At 29.1% G+C, this 20,773-nt stretch overlaps 1 protein-coding gene across 1 annotated transcript in view; it reads left to right on the top strand.

Moving 5' to 3' along the window:
- The first annotated feature begins 477 nt into the window (after window positions 1-477).
- LOC113518189 (toll-like receptor Tollo) overlaps window positions 478-20,773 on the top strand; it is an 89,149-nt gene continuing 68,853 nt past the window's right edge. Inside the window, 1 exon segment of the mRNA XM_026902991.3 lies at window positions 478-761. The gene's annotated coding sequence lies outside the window, so the exon portion shown is untranslated.

Genomic DNA, 20,773 nt, shown 5'->3' on the forward strand with positions numbered 1-20,773 from the left:
ATGGGCTAAACAGTATATTCTGTTATGTCCATAGTACTGTGCTTATGTCTATAGGCGACGGTTATCACTTTCCATCAGGTGAGCCATCAGCTTGTTTGCCATTCTATGTCGCATAAGAAAAAATGTCATTCGTTTCGTGTAGCTGCGACTAAAGACTTCAGTCAAAACTATAATAACCTACTCCTTCTTATTTCATAAATGTCGATGCAATTAGATTGTATAATATTTTCATATGACATGTTTCTTATTACTTAAATATCTAACATAAGAAAAATGCGTAACTCAATTTTAATTTAAAAAAAGCCCATCTTTACGCGAATAATTCAATTACATCGGTTGCACCTACGTTTTCAGTGAAAACATCTTTTGACAGCGCGGCTTCGGAGCTTATGTGAAAATTTATAGAAAATTGCATGGTGTACGCGTTGCGCCCATAGGGTGCGCGGGAAGCGTCGGGGGGTGTATATTTAGCAATTGTTCAACCGGGCAGCAGTCAGTTGATGCTTGGCTCGCGTTTAGAGTGTGTGTCTCGTCTTCCTCTCTCCCACTCGTTACGCGCTCGATCCAAATAATTAACATAAATTGAAACTAATTAATTTAGGGACATTTGTGTATTGTGTGCTTAGAACTGGATTCTCACGTGTATGTGTTACTCTGTGGACTTTAAAAAAATAAGTGGTCATTGACATTAATTACTAAATGACATTTGCACCTCGAACGGACTATTATTAAAAATTCACGCTCTTCTATGTGGATATAAGGTATGTGTTTGCATAATTACTGTTTCTGTCAACCCTTCTAGCAACTAAGTTATTACCAGCCGTATAAATGTACGTAGATTTAATATATGGTTTGATATTGGGTTCCTATCATAATAATAGATCATAAAATGAAGCGGTCAATTCTGTTATTTCGTATAGCGTACATTATTTCTGACAATAATATACATAAATGATTTTAAATATCAAGTTTACTTGAATTATAGACATACTTTGTTAAAAGACCCGTTATATTTTGTTTGTCTTATCACTTCATTGGTAACCACAAATTATTTACTTACGACATTTGAGTAGACTTCCTGGTGTAATGCATTTATATACAATCGTTTATTAACAAATCATGACAATAAATTAGATGGGATGTGACAATGATACCAGATATGTTGTCAAACCAAAGTATACGTTTATATTTACATTGAGATAAAATTTAACGAAGTATTGTAAGTTATTGTGAATCGGAGAAATGTCTACCGCGAGAGACGATGATTTATTTGACAAGTTTCGATATATGTTTTGTGTTTTATCTATTAAATGAGTCGTTCGTAATAATGATAGTGACTTGTTATGTTGTTGGTTAACGTGTTAAATATGTCATAATAGGTATTTCATTACCGAAACCCATGGGTAAAGGGCGACGAACTTGTTTTAAAATATCATACATTGAATCTAAGTATAATGATACTTTATTGTTTTATTGATCGTATATATTTTATTTATATCCATTAATTGCTAAATTTATGTAATATACATACATGTAATGAATTAGGTAGGTAACGCGCGAAACCTACATATGTGTATAATGACAGAATAGGTTATAGATAGATAGACGATTATTAATTTATATCGCCTCTTTTGTTTTTAATTTTATTTTCAATATATTTGATATAAATTCAAAATATAAAGTATAATACTAATAAAACATAAAAAATATCTTAAAATTATATTAACAAATTATAATTTTCACAAATAAAACTTGGGGGTACACATATATTTATATGATCATTATATTATTAATTCTATGTATTTAATTATTTACATAGGATACGACGTTCTAATAATGTGTGATTTAATTGGGTTGTTAAGCGTGTTTTATTATAATTGAATATTTAAATATCGACCGCCCGCGGAATGCTGTTTTATTTATCTGTTTCATTATAATGATTGTATATAAAACAATTATTTGTAGGAATACCAGAGGTTATCGAAACGTTGTTGTTATAACATAACAATAACATTTCGAATTTATACATGCAGTACTTAAGAAAATTGTAATTTCTGAATAAGCACACTAAATGAGAAAATTAACCAGTGGATTTAGAAATAAACAATGTTGTTTTTATAGCTAAGTCCACGTCGAAATATAATTGTTGAAAACAACAGACGTATGAAGTTCAATAAAATGTTTATATCTGTTTTTATATCTGAACTAGCTTTTTATCATGCGTGGAGTAGGAAAATCAATGAAATAGATCATTTCTAGATGGCGTATCAAAATAAAACGTATATATATACATTTTAAGTTAGAACTTTGGGGACATAATTGTACAAGTCACATCCAATTTTCTACAGTGGTTCTTGGGTGATGTCGGAATAAATAGATACACAGATGAAATTTCTAAAAAAATATCGTTTTTAAAATTTTGTTTTATTTAACTTCTACTGGTCTTATTACGCCCGCTCATATTAATATTTCTTAAATACCTTCCATTTACAAACATCATCTAGTTACAATTGTATTATATTAGTAAAATAATTCCCGAACTGATGTCTGTTTATACATGAGAGGTTCAAATAGGTATTTTTTATATATTTTATAGCAAACCACGCGATCACATGATCAATATAATAATTGAGTTATTTAATATAACCTTTTATGTTAGAAATTATTTCCATGGTTCAAATTATGTAAATGTGAAAAAATATTTGAATTTTTAATTAATTTAATTTGAGCATTCATAGGCGCAATGCAGGTGATTTTATATTAAATTTCTTGAGGAAAGTTGTCCGGATTTATAAGTATTATCGCTAGTTTTTATTTTGCCCCGTCTTATAATCATTACAAAACCACTTCACACAGTTTCAGAAATAAATCTTGTCAAAGTTAATATAGGATCAACATTTTCAATTAGAAAAGAAAACCCATAAAAATAAATAAAATAAATAATAAATAATATATAAAATAAATAATAAATATGGCTTTTCCAACATCCATTTATTATCATTTATTCATTTATTTATTTTCTTTGAATTTATAAGTTAATTTAATAATGGCTGAAAATATAGATTTACTGATACAAATAATGCTTTTAATTTTTCCACTAACATTATATGTTCAATCGGCGAGTCCAGCGAAACACGATAGGAATTTCCACTTTACCGACGTTGCTCGACAGGAAAATATCTCAAATATTGTACCTACATGTTGCTGATGCCCAAAGAACGTGTATAGTGGATTTTTAACATCTCAGTTAGAAAGATTTTTACCAACTTTATAAAAAGAAGATGCAAAATATACGACACCCTCATTAACTTTTACCCGCGACTTTGCTAGCATAAACGTAATATGTTGACTGTCTCTAAATATTACGTTTATATCAAATTTCATAGCGATTGGTTAAGCCGTTAAGGCGCTATAAGGTAACAAATGAATAAACAAATTCACATTTTTAATATTAGTAAGGATTAGTTTATATACTTTATTGCAAACGCTAGTAATATATACAGACACATAACGGTACAGGAAAAAATTACACAAAAGGTGACCTTAAGTCACTAAAAGATTCTCCTCTTATAATGATAGTGAACTCTGTGTGTAGAGAAATATCTCTAACTAAATTATATTGATTGTGAAAATAAAGATTTTATATTACACCTTATATACCATTAGGCCAATTCCCTTAGAGACTCTCTTATCTTTATGAATATATATGTATATTTCATGCTTCATCCACTTTTATAAGTTATTACTTTTCCTATAGATTACAACGTTTGGTTAAATTTGTAATTTCACAATTCGATATATTCACAAGTTATTAAGAAAAAACCCAAACGAAAAATAAAAGCAATTTATCTTTATAATGCAGATAATATTAAAAGTTCGTTTATTTCCTCAATAATAATGAAATTAAACAATGACGCATACAGGCGGATTTCCGTTGCTGAGTTCCTGAGCCATATCCTGCAAGTTTAAATATACATAGAGATATAATTAGGTAATTTAGTACTCGTTACCTGAATATTAACTTTGTACTCATATAACTAAGGGGTTGGCGGAATGTACTTACTAATATCATTATACACTTTAGGAAAATAAAAAAAAATCATTTATTGTACCTTGGAATGATTGAATTTGACTATAAATATAGTGAATTGAAAAGGATATAAGATGGTGAAAAAGGACAACATTGGGATCTAAAGATATCTCGTTGGTGGTTTCTTCCTATAAGAGGAGGATATTATAGTTTACCATGTTTATTGGAAAACTGGATATAGAGTGTTCTTTTTCTTTTACTGATATGTTATCCTTTGTTAACTTAATCGCTCTAATAACATATGGAATTGAAAAGGAGTGATAACATAATATATATTATTTTTATTCATCACTATGTAGAGATAAAATAATACTTAAAAAAAAACTAGGTATTATGATATAATTACTTATTATTTATAGTTCTCAATTGTTACCAATGCGTGATAACTAGGTAGGTTTATAATAATAATAAATTCAAAAACATGAACGGGTAAATGAATGATACTGAACGTTAAAATACAGAAAAATAATGAAAATCCTATTGGTTTCTTATTAAACATCCCCACTCTACACATCAATGCTTTTGTAGACATTGGCCCTTACTTTGGCAACGTCTTGTTTCCCAAATTACTGTCGGCCTTTCACGGGAGTTTCTCGAGCAAAAAATCTTCAGATGTACACCAAGTACCTACCCCGTATTATGTTTGCTGCCGATGCGTGCTTAATTTAATATTTCCAAAGAATCTGAGATACGAAATTTAACAATTTTCTTATTTCATCATTATAACCTTGGCATTTGTCTCGATAAATTGTATTCACGATATTTCCTTTACTATTAAAAGTTATTGACTGTAAAAAAGCTCTTTTCAACTAGCTGCAAAATAGAAGATTTGATATTCAACTCTATTTTTTTTATGTACAATTAGGTATGCGACATCATCCCCAATTCTGAATAAATTTTGACAATTCTGTTTCAATCGAAATATTCCCGTTTCGATCCCATAAGTTGTATGTACTTTGTAGGAGGTTTTTTTAAGAAAGTTATATATTGCATTGTTATTAAGTTTCAACTTTCATCAGCTTGTTTGTCATTCTAAGTTACATAAAAAGTACGAAATAAACAAAGACGAAGGATAGCTTGAATTTTAAATGTATATATACAAAGCTAGATTATGTTATTAATTACTGATTGGGCATTTACATCGTATTAATGATAGGAACATTTATACGATTGAAATCACTCTTTAGATAAATAATAATGTAGAGGTTCCGTGTCGCCAATAGTATACAATAATTTAAGAACAAAACATTATAATATGTAATTTCATTTTGTTTCTTACAAAAAGAAAAAAAAACTTCGACCGACTTTCAGGTAAATAAAATATAAATGTTGCTAAACTTTAGGAAAACATTGCCTCGACAGTTGGTTCCTAGTTGTTGAAATTTTAATTGAAAAACTAGTTGTTGACTTGAGGTATAAACGGAAACTTGCACGACCTACTTACGAGTAGGTATATGCAAATAATTACAGTCATGTATCAAAATAGTTAATATTATACATAGAAAAGGTTCATGGAAATTCGCGTATAAGTTTTATTCTTAATACTACGATTCAAATATCGGACTGATTGTACAATATTCAATGATCATATCCTTTTTATGAAAATCAATATAGCAGTTACTATCACATATATAAATAAATATATAATTGTGGTAGGAACCCGTTAATTATATAGATAGATAGATACTCTTTATTGTTCCCTTCATAAGATTACAATAGCAAATTTATTACAAATACAAACAGTTACAAGTAAATATTATACTAAGAAAGCATCGGGCGGCCTTATCGCTAAGAGCGATCTCTTTCAGGCAACCTTTGGATGGAGAAGAATAATTATAATTATACTCGTATAGAAATATTAAATATAGAAAGTTTAAATAATCATCATTTAAGCCTTTAACTATTCACTGCTGGACATAGGCTTCCCCTATAAGGGGGGTTTTGCCAGTAGTTGCCATACTTAGCAGGAAGGTTGGCAACTGCAGTCGAGCTTTGGTGATGTTTTAAGAGCAGCGCTGCTGCCCGTCTCTCGATCATTAAATTCCCTTAGTCGCATCTTACGACAATCACGAAAAAGAAAGGGGTGGTCCATTCTATGCTGGGACCACATGGCAAAGAAAGTTTAATAATTTGTCAGTATTAAATTTTATAATTTTTGTATTTATCTTTTCTTTACTAACTATGAAGACGTTCTATTTTCAGTGCTTTTGTATTTTTAATTTACATAAGTAATCAATTAAATCTATAGAAAAAGAGATTACTGACTTACGCGTAACTGTATACGTTATTAACATATATGACTTTCGGCATTAACTTATGCGCAAGAGTCTTGGAGTATACTATTACCACCAATTAGTGAGCAAGTCGGTTGGCTTTGATGAGCGGCTGTCGTAAAAAGAAAATTGATCTGGACCGCCCGCTCGGTGCATCTCTGTCGCATCACTCGATCAGTTCATCGATATGTTGACGTGATAGGTAATATAGATGTAGGTTGATGATTAATATATTCATATCAGAAAGATATATAAATTTTTCATTAACGTAATTATAATAAAATGTTTGCTTGTTACATATTTATAATGAAATATATGAGAAAGATTCCGATAGATAGGTAGATAGAGATTTTGTGCCACAAAAACAGCGATTTCAATTGTGATAAAACACGCCTACAAATCGAGTAAGGTAAAGATGTATTTGAATTTATAATTCGGAGTCGTGTATAAAAGTGTTATGCTTCGCAAAGCACAACACCTTCAATTATTACAAAATAACAATAAGGATTATTAAAATAGGTTTTGAGTTTACATAATTAAAACAAATTTATATAATGAAGCTTCTACATTTTGTAAGTTATTTAATATTATGTTGTGCTCGTTATATGAAATATTTACTATTTTCTTCATTTATGTGCTATGACAAAGATATAAAGGTAGACAAATCAAATGATTTACAGTTTTATTACATAACAACTGCTGACTGTAGCTTTGTATGCATTGTGTTGATTCCCCTTCAGGTAAGTAGACATTTTCAAAAATTCTTTCTTAACCGATGTTTACGATAAAAAAAAAACCATGGAACAAGGGTTAATTGCATTCTTAATTTAGTAGTTTTGATTGTATATTAAAAATTAATCGGCTGAAATTATTTTAAAGTATTTATTTATTTATTTATTTTAAGGAACACCAACAGCATATTGCATTATAACAAATATTAAATACAATACAATATTAATGCACATGCCTTTTAAAGGTATTCACAGCATTTGCTTTAACATAATTATATAGTATATAAGTATAATAATTATATAATATTATATATAATAATTAGTATTTTCTAGTGAATTAAAATAAAGTATCCTATGTCTTAAACACTTTTGGAAACTTTCACATTCATATAAAATTAGTAGGGTAATAAAATTACATAACATTAACATAATCGATATTTGATAATATCATTAACATATAGATATGAAAATTATTAACATTAAGTAAGGTATTGAATCGAAGTATAAATAAACGCATCACACATTACAACCACATTAAACAATTCAAATAATATTCAGTAGGTATTTGAATTGTTTGCTAGTCGTTATTTTAATGTGTATACTAATAGCAACATAACGTCACACGTTTCACGCAAAGCGTTCCGTGTCACGCATCCATTGTACAACCGGCACGGAATGCATTTATTGTATGTCGTCAGTATTATATCATAAGAATTCAAATAGAATCGACACTCCTGTGAAGTAAATAACAATAATTGCGATGGCGCATTGACAGGTCGTCACTTATTAAGAGTTAAATCAGTCAGTCTTGCTAGCAAAAGACAAAGTGGCGTTTTTTTTTTATTAGTGATAATGAAATGGTAACCTCGTTTGCGCTAATTCTAATGAAAGATTATAGGTGAGGATGAACTCAAGTCAGTTGGTTCGTCGTGACTTATTCACCAGGAATTTACTGACGCAGCACTGTGTGATGCCCGAGTCATATTGTAAAATTATTTATTTGGAATAAATTTGTGACATTGTAGTATTGCCATATCTATAAAATGTAGAAGTGTCACTTCTACAAAGTTTATTTGTTAATCATAGTCCATAGACAAAATTCATGTCAAAGTAATTAAATCTCAACGATACGACATGGAAATTTAATAGTGTAATCACGCTACTAGACATAGACTATGTAATTAACTGAATTTAATGACAAAATTCAACTTAACAGCATGTTTGGGGTATCCAATTACCATATCATGGTAGAAACATGTTATTGGTTGACTAGGTTATCTTGGTAAAATCTAACATAATATATGTGTTTTTCTAATTTATCTACATAACTGAAGGGCATAAAATAGTATAAGGGCGATATTACAACATCACGTATAGTTAATATTAATGGATATATTGAGCCGAAATCATGGAAAAAAACAGTATTATGTAGTGTTCCTGAAACAAGAAACTTAATAATGCTTTTCTTATGAGGAGCCATTCTCAACATTGGCATGTTAAAGTCGTAAGAATAGTCTAATATTGAGGTTCCTGTAGGGCTTATATGGGTAAGTTATTTTTGTAAGTGGTTTATATATATATATATATATATATATATATATATATATATATATATATATATATATATATATATATATATATATATATATATATATATATATATATATATATATATATATATATATATAATCATATCATATTTTTCACAATCACTTTTTCTTACTTTACATTATATTTTTTATATTTCTTAGATACATATGACCCTATTATATTTGATAGTGTAATCAGCTTTTAAATAAATTCAAATGAGATTTTTATGGAACTATCATGGCAACAAAGTGAGTATTATCGAAACTACATTATACGTACTACAAAATAAAGTCTTATCAAGTGTAGTTTACACTCTATAGCGCTTTTAATAAGCGACTCATCTCACGTGGGCGTAATAGGGCAACATTTTTCTGATTTATCTCAAATTAATTCTGAAACGTGTTCTACAGAATGGTGCTTATAAAATTTGTATCCAGTCTAGACTATGTACAACAAATGTCATGAGGTACTCCTTGTATATGATGTGGATTAGATTTTATTATATGTAAAAATATTTATAATAAATTCTTTTTATACGGGACTTTATATGGGAGTAGGACGTATGTAAGTATTTAGTTGTTGGCGCCAATCCAAGCGAGTAGATTCTAATTGTTTTTGTTGGCTATCGGACAATACAGTAACTATGTTTTTTATACCGCGAAGGCGGTAAACAAGCATATTTTTATTATAAACTAGTAGTGTATATAAAATAATATTTTAATTTGACAAAAGTTTGTGTCTCCTTGTATTGCATGTACTATTAAATAGGATTTGTGTTTTAAATATTAATTTATCTTAAATTAATACATTTATGAGAATTTTTAAAGATAATTTGTAGTTCTAAATTATGTAAAGTTGATTTAAAATTTCGTGTAGAAATGTAACCACAATAGCTACAATCAAGTCAAAGGAACGAAGTACAAAAAGTTAAATAACTTTGAAGAAACATAGAATAGAAATAGAAATCTTTTATTTAATGAGTGTAAATATAAATAGTATAGGAGATTACAATAAAATGTTAGTTAATTTTATACTAACCTTTTGATTCTATTGAAGCCTTTATGTCATAATACTATTTTATTTATAACAAACATCTATCAACACGCGAACTCAATAAAAATACAAATGCAGTCACTGGACAAAAAATGTATTGAGACCGTTCGCCTAGAGGCTACAAGTGTGTTTGAAATAAACACCATTCATTTTTTTACATACACATAACCATCGCTTCCAATTATTACGATTAATTGGAGGTCTGTCAGTATACCTTTTTTGGTTCAGATTGTTATTGCTTATTACTACAAAGATTAATGAGCAGAGTCGGCTTCTGCACGCCTAATATTACCTATCCGACGATACTGCATAGACAAGTAACACGTACTCGTATAATGTGGCTAATCTTTTCAACAACTTTATTTTCAAACAATACATATTTTGTAAGTTTGTAATAATTTTTTACATAATTCAACTAATATAAATTAACAACGTATTGCTGCTTTGCTCGAATAAATTAGCGTAAAAAGTAGTTTTTTTTATGCAACTTAGAATGACAAACAAGCAGATGGTTTACCTGATGGAAAGTCATAGACATGAGCAGTGCCATGAGCATAACAGAGTATACCGTTTCGGCTATGATACCCTCCCCCCATTCGTTGCCATTGCTGAGGAATAAGGTATTATGCCTCTGTACCTTGTAAATTCACTGCCATATCCCACCCTTCGTACCGAAACACAGCCATGCGAACATAACTGTTTTACGGTAAAAACACGAAAGGGACAAAGGTACCCAAGTAAACGACTTTTGTACAAAGCCTTCCTCTGGTACACTATGTATCTAGAATATAATCCATTTGTATATTATATTTTGTTCAGATCAGATGAGTAACAGGTATTGAAACATTTATGTTGAGAAAAAGGTAAATATTATATTAGTTACCTTAAGAGTTTTCGTTTTTAATATACACAAACGACTATGTGTTTAGTCTATCGTATTGTTACTGTGCTAGTAGTTCGCGTAAATAGGTCGGGCCAATTTTGTAACAGGTCTCTTCTATTCTGGTTTAGATTTGACTGGTTAGGTAGTGACAAGATCTATTTCTATTTAAATCGTATATATGCATATTTTAAATTTATTAATAATGTTCTTCCCATGACACATACACTGACTTCATGTATTCACAATTACCTATATTTATTATACGAGTATCATTACATATTAGTACATTGTTATTTTCTTCACAATTCGAGATTTAATTCTGTATTTTTTGTTTATAAAAAATTCTTTAAATTTACTTTTATTTTTTAAATTTGCCAAGCGTGACAACTTCTCGCAAAACTCTCCTTATGTGGAAGGCTTATGTCTAGCAGTAGACAGTTAACGGCTAAATAATAATAAAAAAAATATACTTTAAGCAAATTAGATATGTAAAGTTCGGTGGCCTGATTTTCATAATATATGATTTTTCTAGCATAGAGGTCTGAGATACTTTATCATCATCATATCAGCCGTAAATTGTCTATTGCCGAACTTAGGCCTCCCCTATTAGGAGGGGGGGGGGGGTATTCCAGTAGTTGCCACGCTTGACAGGCAGGTTGGCCACTGCAGTTAGACTTTTATGATGTTTTAAAAGGGACGCTGCTGCTCGTCTCTTGACTATTAAGTTCTTTTAGTCGCCTCTTACGACACCCACGGGTAAGGAATTATTATTATTGTCTAATATTTATTACTGTTTGAGCATATTCTGAAATGTTAATTTTTTATTCTATCTAAAACTCATTAATGTTAGAGATAGAGAGTGATTGATTGATTAAAATTCATCTCGACAGTAAGTACAGATGATAATCGCCAAGCTTGTACTTTGTTCTACAGTTTATCAGTTGTACACGATTTCAAGGTGCTAGTATATATATATATATATATATATATATATATATATATATATATATATATATATATATATATATATATATATATATATATATATATATATATATATATATATATATATATATGATTTGATTATTTTAGATATTTTATAGATTTTCATTTTTCTCTATTGTTATAATTGTTGTTGGTCACAGATGATCTTTGCAAGATTGTCGAGCACTGCAGAAGAGAATATGCTAGCTATGTTTGCAACATTGTTCACGTAGAAAACTTAGATTCGTTTTCTTAAAAATGTATTTTCCTATGATAACGAATTCGGATAAAGTTTATGTTGAAGTAGGTACTAAATTATCATTATACTAAATTTTATTAAAGTTTGTTGATGAGTGACAGTACTTAACAAAACCATGACTTGTACAGACAATCGCGTGATTTTTACAAATAGGTTTTGTTATATTTTTAACATATGTATTAATAATCTAGTTTACATTTAAGTATGTCTTATAAAAACAGATACACAAATTAATAAAAAATACAGCTTTAAACGTCATATATTGTTAGTGCAACTTTTTATGCTGTTATTCTGTGGTTATTGCTGTCGAAACCTACGAATAAATAAACCGAAAACCGCCTGCGGCTTTGCCGCGCTCGTCTTGAGAAAATGTGGTACTTTCGTCAGCGAACGAATTTGTTGATCTTTATAACTTTGAATACTAATTCCGTTTAGACCGACCTGTGTAATTGAAACATGTTCGAAGTTTCTTCGGTAACAATCTGTTCATGTCGGAAATTTGTTTAACAAGTTTTTTGTGCTTTCCTGCATGAATGTAAACTTTTTTTACAATATTTTTTTTACAGATTTTTTCTTTCAGATTATTTTTAATGAATAATGTAACTTTTGTTTCAACTATGTACATAGATACACTTCTAATGAAAGTCATGTAGCAGTAATGTAGACATTTTTATTTATATATATATATATATATATAGTAGGTAACATATCTTCGTATAAATGTACATAAACAAATAATACCTAACCATCAAGTAGAAAAATAGGTAATTGGAATACTATGAATATTTCATTGTTGAAGTAAAGTAATTTTTAGAACAAACGTATTATAACGACAAAAGTAATAACTTGATGAAATGATTACCTGCTATTAATTTCAATGTACCAGAAAATCACTCACGAAAATTGTATTGGGATTCTCGTCAGTATTGACTTGGGAATTATTACGGTGTAAAGGCTTCACAATTTTATTCCATTATCGGCGACGCGGAGTGACCTAACGCAGTTCCCGTGTAATCCCGGCTCCGCGGGAAGGCGTTGAAAGTTCGCCAGCGAGTTCAGAACTTTCTTCTTACATTCATAAACATTTTACTTTTAGAATATCAAACTCTGCGGTTGATAACCTAATATTTTGCACTTCGAAGTTTTAAGACGACCGGCGGCAACACAGTGGAGTACCCAAACAAGTGGTTGCTCTGACTGTACATTCAATTCAATTGATGTATATTTTAATTAGTAACACCTGAATATAGGAGATTTGGTTATTGATACTTTTCGTTAGTAATTTGCTCCACAAAACTAAAGATTATAAGAAAATTTATATGAAAAAATTGGAAATATGGCGTAATATACACAGTAAAAAATAATAAATAATAATTTATATATATGTATATATATGAAATTAAAATTTTACTGTTTAATTTTAGGCTGATATAATAGATAGTACAGACTGAAGGCTTCAAAATAAAGCTATCATACTTAAACTTGAAATAAAATAAAGGAGATACATAAGAGCACTTAATATTCACAGATCGTTTCATTATTGACAAAGGTACGAGTATAACGTATTACGAGTGATTTATGTATTCTCAGCGCAAAATAATCAAAATGTAAAATCGTCTGTAAGTTTCTTGAGTCGAGGAAAAAATGATCACGTTTCTTGATTTAACGCTCTTATCATAATGCGGTAAGGTTCTTTCAAGTTTATGACAGACTCATTTTTACTAATCTTGTTAATATATCTGATCAGTCTCGTGAAGTGTTTGCTTTCACTGCTGGTTATAATTTTTCTATATATATTGAATAAAGAGATTTTTTTTTAACATTGTTATTAGATGAGAATTTGTCAACAATTAAAACTTAAAGAATTTATTTTAACTAATTCAGCCATGATAGAGAAACATCCTAATATTAAATATAAGCTATTAACATTTTGTAATTCTAGTACAATCGTGTTCAATAGTATCATTTTACTCATTTTATGATAGTACATTTAAAATTCAACGTTCAAGTTGATTATAGGTACTATTTTCGTTTACTTTAATGTCTGCTAAGAGCCACAATATAATTTAAATGTTGCGTTTTACAACCGTTGACATAAAACAATTTCTACTGTAAGCAAAGCGCTGGACTTTCCAATCGCTTTTGGGAATTCTTATAGAATATTTATTGATAAACATATTATATTACGAGGGCACAAAGGGTAGCAGCGCGAGCAGAAAAAACAAAAGCAGTTTCCCGAGTTATTTTGGATCAAAACTCAACTCACGTATATAGGAGTATATGAATATAACCGATATGAATAACTTATTCGCACACGGCTAAGCTCTAAAGCCAATGCTTTCTAGGTTATACGAACTAAATTTAAATTGTTTAAATGTTATTTCAATGTTATATATATATTCACAATAAGTCAATTTAAACGTAATTGGTAAATAAGTTTTTTTTTTGGCGAGAATAGAGATTCTCATAATTAAATAAATACATTGAGATTTAAAAATGGAATGCAAATTGAAAAATTGATATTTGATCTAATGATGTAGAATTACATCATACTCGTTCTGAGGATTCATTAAGATATATTATTTTGCAAACCTAATTTGGTTTTCATATTCTTGTTTTTAGTAGTTTCATTTACTAGGTAAATATTAATTTATAATGTAAGTATTTAAATTAGAAATTTTCTTCAATTTTATAAACAAATATTTGAAGTATATTTATTGATAAACTAATTAGAGGCTTCACTTGTTGTAATTAGGCGCATAAGAATGAAATATAAAAAGAAAAATTATAAACATTCAAAGAGAATTTAATACGATTGCCTGGATACCATCACATTTTGTAACTGTTGAAAGCTTGTCGTGTGAAGTTGTCCAAAATAATTACGAGTATATTGCCAATAATAATATTTATGTATTGATACGTCTCCATTATTTTTTTGTTATGTATTAGTACAATATAAAATTTCATTCTTTAGATAGTATCTATTCGCGTATTTGTATAAAATTATTATATTCTTCAATTTCACATAACGAGACTGTTCTGCAGAGAATACCCAAAAAGTTAGAAATAATAAATGTTATAAAACGCCGTAAATTGCTGTACCTAGTACATATAATATAGAATAGAAAATATAGTATTCTGCAAATTATAATATAGGGAAAGATCCAAAATTGCCGAAGATCGGGAACGTTGCCGAACTTCTTAGTTAAAAATCTAATTGGTTCGGAATGAACACCGGATTCCATTTACAGGATGGCAGTGAACAAGGTTAAGATCTCCATGATGATTGCCAACCTTTGGTAGGAGATGGCACCTGAAGAGTAGAATTCTTTAATTTACAAAATTAGATCATAAAGCTGATTAAAGAGTAATTGGTTTCAAAGAGCTATAGGAAATGTGGGTCAACGGTTGTAGATTGACATCGGATTGAATTCCAGGTCGATAATAAGCAATCAGTATTTCGTTACCGAGTGGAAATCTTTACCGATATTGTGTTTTTTACCGAACACAATTGAATAATCGGCAAATATCCCTTTATCGTCCCTGGAGGGCCGGTAACGACCGGCGATACATCAGGGTTAAGGGTGTGCGATCAATATTCAATATCCGGCCAGAATTCGCCTCTTCCGATCGCCGGATATTCCGGATATACCAACTACTTCCACGGATTTATGTGTTGTTGCGGTACAAATTTGTATAAATTAAACTGGCAATACACATTTAATTTGAATGTTGTCTACTGTGAGCGTTCATGTTCTATTCCCTACTCTACGTATCTATGGTTCATGCATATTTTCGTGACCGGAGGGGCTATTACAAATTTTTAAAAATCTGACAGGTTATAGACCTGTATATGTATGCAAGGCATAAAACTGATATGCTTTCTATTTATATTATTTTATGATGAACTGCTTGTGAAGTAAAGGGCTTAACGGTAATGTTTAATTTTTTAAATATACTAATTTATGCTTCCAGTAGTACTGTCCGGTTTTAAGATCTTGTAACAAGCCCTGTTAGTTTAAAAACAAAGAATTTATTACTTCTATCGACTCTTACGTTTTCTTACTTGTTTTCTTTACTTTTTTTATTTAGTATACTTTTTTGCAAAATTTAATAAAAACAGCGTTTATTGCCTTAAAATATTAAATATTAAAACGTGATAATAATGTCATTTGCAACCGATTTCAAAAATTTCATGGTTTTTAATTCGGTTGTATTTTTTAAGTTTATTACCTCATAATTCCGTCAATTTTAAATCGATGTGGGATACTTTTTTTATCTAAAAAGATATACTTACATATGGGTTCCATAGAAATTTTATCAAAATCGGTTCTGTAGTTTAGACTTAAGATCATAATAACTGGTTTCGTTACAGACAATAAAAAGACTTCAAGTCTTTTTATTTCTCAAATATTTTTTTAATACCATAGTTTAGGATTTCAGTTGGTTAATAAGTATATAATAGTTATCTTAGTATATATTATAAAAAGAATTCTAACTTCTTATGGAATATTATTATTAAATGAATTATCTGAAATAATTATATTATGTTTGTTTTTACAGGTAGTACACATGCTGCTGGCTTTGCGGTATACATTTTTAACACATTTTTTATAGTATATTTTATTATATATAGCATGATAAGCAAGCTAATGTCTTACCTTATGAAAAGAGGTAATCGCCAACTATAAACGTGAACAGAATCATGGATTTTTGAAGTACAAAATAGGTAACTAACTAACAAGGCGATAGCTCACCTGGTAAAAAGTAGTGATTATCCCCTAGATGTGAAAAGTGTTACAATATAAAATCTAATATTATAAAATGGAAATATTTTTTATATGTTTACATATTTATTTATTTTTTGTAATAAATAAACTCTTAAACTACTCAACTGATTTTGAAAAAATTTCACCTGTAGAAAGCTACATTATATATAACATAGGTATAATTTATTAAAAAAAATAGAAATTTTTAAATACTTCATGCATAGGTTTAAATCATATTCATATCATAAAATCCAATCTATTTTATATGAAAAATTTAAAACGTGATTAAATTTGATGAATTTGATAAAGCATGTTCAAAGTCTCTAAGCAGTCTTTTGAAAATACGATAATTAAAATTAGATCTAGGTTTACTATATACGAATTTTATTATTATTTATTTAAATAAGAGATATTAAATGAGAACAATTTTAGATACTCAATTATCTCTTTTATTTCTATTCGTCTTATAGCTTGGCAATCGCGTTACAGTGTATCTACCCTATTTTATCGACTTGGGACTATTACTCACAACCTACTTGCTGTCTTTCCCTCGATCTGATGGAATGGCAGATAAACTCCTACATGAAACTATTTGCATTATTTTGCAGTATTTCTAAACTTGCATAGTATATATTTTTTATTAATCCATGTTAATATCTGTGCTAATCCTACTAATATTATAAATGTGAAAGTTTGTAAAGTTCTTTGGATATTTATGTATGTGTATGTTTGTTATTCAAGGATTGTTAAACAGCTGAACGGATTTGAATAAATTTGGTATGTGGGTACGTTATATCCTAACATAACACATACGATATTTTATATACTTATGCAAGTGAGAAACATTACGAGAAGCAACTACTATTATAAATAATATAAAAGTGAATTTATTTATTTGCTTCATATTTTATTGTACACACTGATAATACATAAAAATGACAGAGATAAGTAAATCTACAAAGGCGAGCTTAACTCTAAAAGAGTTCTCTTCCAGCAAAGCTAAAGTGGAAAGGAGCATCTATGTAATTTTTATTTTTATTTCTTGTTTTGTTATTTGTTACCTCTTAGCGCTTTAATGACGCAGCTAATTACTATGAAATTTGGTATATATGCACTATAAGGGATGAAGAAAGATACAGGTTAATGCTATTATATATTGTCAACCGACATCCTAGTCACGTGGACAAAGTTGCGGTTAAAAGTTAATAATAAAATATATTATCTACATTTACAATTGGTTATTTTTTATTAAATAATACAAGTAATCATATGTAGATATAGATAAATAAGTAAACAAATCATTTACATGTACAATGGAGATGTATATTTGAATTTATTAATCAACGCGTTTATTACTAGGAATATTGGTAGCAGTTACGCCAGTCTAAGGTGGGTTTTTGCACCATTAAATATATATTTTAATGTAATAACGACCGGTTTAACTTATGTGTAATTAAATCGAATAATTTCATCGAAAAAGGTTGACCTGTTTCGGGACCCTTAATCGGTGAATTGGTCCCGAAACTAATCAATCTTTCTCGATTTAATTACATGTAAGTTAAATCGGTCATTATTTTATTAAAATATGTGTATTTACGAAACTTCTAACAAAATTATATATAAACATATAAACGCAAACACACACATGTGTGTGTATATATATATATATATATATATATATATATATATATATATATATATATATATATATATATATATATATATATATATATATATATATAATAAGTATATAAAATGTAAAAGTATGCCTCAAAGCTACATAGGATAAATCAAAATTAGGATTAATCTTAAATTTAACTTATTATCATAGAATAATATACAAGATATAATTTTTTATCGATATTAAAAGTATATCAATAGCTTGACGAATTGATTTGATCGTCTTATTAAATGATATTATTTATATTGCTTTTAATTAATTAATTAATTATTACATTTTGTAATAATACTACAACATATAATAAGAAACCCTTAATAAAATGTTACTATATACACTATATAGATATACAATGTTGACTAAACTTGCGACAAGTTCAACAATAGCGGACAATGGAAAATTGAGTCAATGTTTACATTAATTATAATATCCATTTAAAGTTTCTGCTACTTAATTCTACAGTACTTATTTGTAATAAACTTTGTATATAAGTAGTGATAAAATATATTTCTAGCAAAGAAAAAGCTGCTTCATACTTTGCCATCTATGTAGTCTAAAACCGGTTGAGTGCATTTATGAGATTTTAATAACTTGTAATAAAGGCAAGTAATTGTTAGGTCGTTATATCGTTAAAAGTCATCAGCCAAAGTATCGTGTAATAATAATAATTTATATCTTAAGCCAATAACGGATATATGAAAGTACATGCTCAACATGCCAATAGATTGATAATCCATTTCTGTTTTTGTAAATGCTGGCTTAGGCATAGTAAAATTTAGAAAATAATAAAAACGTGCAAATTTATTGTGATTTTATATTTTTTTTTAAAATGCCCAATTAATAAAAAACATTTACAATTATATTAATATATTATTTAAACTTATGCTTAAATCTATTAAAGCAAATCAATCTATTACCTAGTAGTTTTTGTTAAAGAGATTGCAATAGTAGGATTTTTATCTGTTTTAGTACATATAATATGTGTACATAAACAACTGAAATTTAGTTTTCTAAACAAAATAAAAATATTCTAACACTATATAAGTATAGTTTAATATTGTTTTTATTCAGTCACACACACACATATATATTCATAGATAGAGCACACCTATCTATGTTCATTTTGTAATAATATACTCCATAACTTTCGAACTGAATAGTTCCAATCACTTTAATCTTGTTTATGCAAATGTTTAACGCCCATTCGTAGTTAAGAGTCATTGTGCTGAGATTGGCTAATATTTAGATGGCTCCTTATATATTTACTATTAGTGTACTAGCAAGTACGATTGAGGTACATTAGCAAAATCAAAACATAAAATTAACTTTAGTAGCAGTTACTACAAACTCAGCATATTTTGATTATAATAGGAATTACTTTTATTACTTTATCTGTGAAAAATATGCCTGTGATTTGGGGAATTTAATTAAAATTCTAAGATATATTGTTAACATGATATATTTTTATTATATTGTATGCTTTGATATTTATTTTAAAATACTAATAAATAATATATATTTAAATATACTTAAACATGGACATGGTCGACTTGACAATATCGTCATCGTAGTTCTATATACATTCGCTTTTAAAAGCGAAGAATAAATGTACCAATTAATTATTTAGATTATCTATTTAGAGACGTAAGGCTACAGACCACATCCTTTAGCTTTTCCACATGCCTTATCATTGTTAATTTATGTAACATTGGACATAGAATTATATGGATGGCTTTATCTATCTGGATACACTCGACCGTAGAGTTCGATGTTCTCGCGATCGCATCTCGCTCGACCGCGCCGCAGGTGGACGCGATGCACCTGCCGTCTCGCCAACTTACCATAAAATGCGATTCCGACCAACCCCGGCTGAAACAATGCTCTCTCTCACTTATGCGTAGTGTGAGAAAAAGAGACAGATGTACAATCACGACCGGCATTAACTCAATATACAGCGGACGGAACGCGGTCGAATGGAATATCAGTTTTTACCGGCGCAAAAACTATCGGAATTTCGAGCCGTAATCACCCGCTCGGGACTTCTTACTTTTAAAACAATATCTTCTCTTTATATTTCATCGAGGCAGGTGTAATTTATGGGTTACTCTCATCCTTTTTCATTTGAGTTTGATTTTTGTTCAGCCCTGGTAGAGTTGATCGGGCGCGCTCAGTTTTGTTTTTCTTCTGTCTACCGTACGTCTCGGCGTTTTTCGCGGTGTTTGCTTAGAGTTTAAATTGAATTCTGCTGTCTCGCTCTGATGTTATTTCGTGCTTCGCTCACAGCTAATCTTACAAACGATAAATAAAAATCAATTATAAACAACAATAAAAAGTGCGAGATGGAAAACATGGCGCTGCTCCAGTCACAGCCATTGTCGTGAAGAATTAATACGTATTCAAACGGGTCGCAATATCTCAACATGGAATCAATAAAGAAGCGTGGCTGATTCTCTCATTCAAAGA

The sequence above is a fragment of the Galleria mellonella genome, unplaced genomic scaffold, assembly GCF_026898425.1.
Source record: "Galleria mellonella isolate WM207_F2 unplaced genomic scaffold, CSIRO_AGI_GalMel_v1 utg171, whole genome shotgun sequence".
In the NCBI taxonomy this organism is placed as follows: Eukaryota; Metazoa; Arthropoda; class Insecta; order Lepidoptera; family Pyralidae; genus Galleria; species Galleria mellonella.